General features: G+C 38.0%; 1 protein-coding gene across 1 annotated transcript in view; it reads left to right on the top strand.

The window, feature by feature from the left end:
- LOC118411664 (vascular endothelial growth factor receptor 2-like) overlaps positions 1-953 on the top strand; it is a 31,923-nt gene that overhangs the window by 1,664 nt on the left and 29,306 nt on the right. The window lies entirely within an intron of this gene.

Here is a 953-nt window from a genome sequence, read left to right as displayed (position 1 = left end):
TGGCGGATTTTCCCAAGGGAAGGGAAGATCTTGTCCAAAATAGACCATCTTTGGACTCCTGTAATCCTCACAAATTAACAGATATTCTATTGATTCCCGCGTATGTTATTACCCATATTCTAGTAAAAGAAATGATATAAAGGTATGCTCGAAATGTTTTTGTAGTGAGGTGCAGCAGATGTTTAAAGATGGTGTGTTTTCGTAAAAATCCCTTTTTTGACCATTTTTAGTGGCCATTTGCTCATTTACAGGCAAATCGATTTCCTTGATTTTCGGCACAGTTATAGGTTGTACCTTTGTATACATCTTTTGTAAAAAAAGTTTGGCACTCCTTACGAACGGACCGTGGTGACCCCGAGAGAAAACCAATATTTCAATTTTAAGAAAATCGTAACCATAGAATTGTTCCTGGAAAAACAGACATAGCTTACCAGAAATGAATCTCAGTTTTATTTTATGTAGCACAGAAACCTACCTATCACTTATAAAAGTAGGGTCGTTCGGGACTTTAATTTGTTTAAACCAGTTACCATGGTTACAGCCAGTTTTGAACTTGATGGTAGATGTTCACTTATCATACCTAGTTAGATGAGCTGCACCTGTTACACTCGTCTATCACATAATATTCTTCTACTGATTCTTTCCCAGTCTTCACATGCTTGAATCGAAAGTTTGCGTTAGCGTGTTTCCAATCCATGATTTTACTTTAGTTGGTTGGAAATGACTTCTCAACATCATACATTGTAAGTCTACGTTGATGGTAAGAGAATACCTGATTACTTAAGCTAGAGCAAGACAACTACTCGAGATAACCACAAGCCCACCAGTACCTAATGATAAGCAGCTGGGTTGATGTGACCTTAAAACATTCAGGTCAGATTGATGTTGCAACATTGAGGTCGGAGCCAGGTCAGACGGAATATTCATTTGTAGACTGAGGGGTGATACTTGAT

This window comes from Branchiostoma floridae, chromosome 3 (genome assembly GCF_000003815.2).
Source record: "Branchiostoma floridae strain S238N-H82 chromosome 3, Bfl_VNyyK, whole genome shotgun sequence".
Lineage (NCBI taxonomy): Eukaryota > Metazoa > Chordata > Leptocardii > Amphioxiformes > Branchiostomatidae > Branchiostoma > Branchiostoma floridae.
The sequence above is the reverse complement of the archived record's forward strand: the minus strand, read 5'-3'. Positions and strand labels throughout refer to the sequence as shown.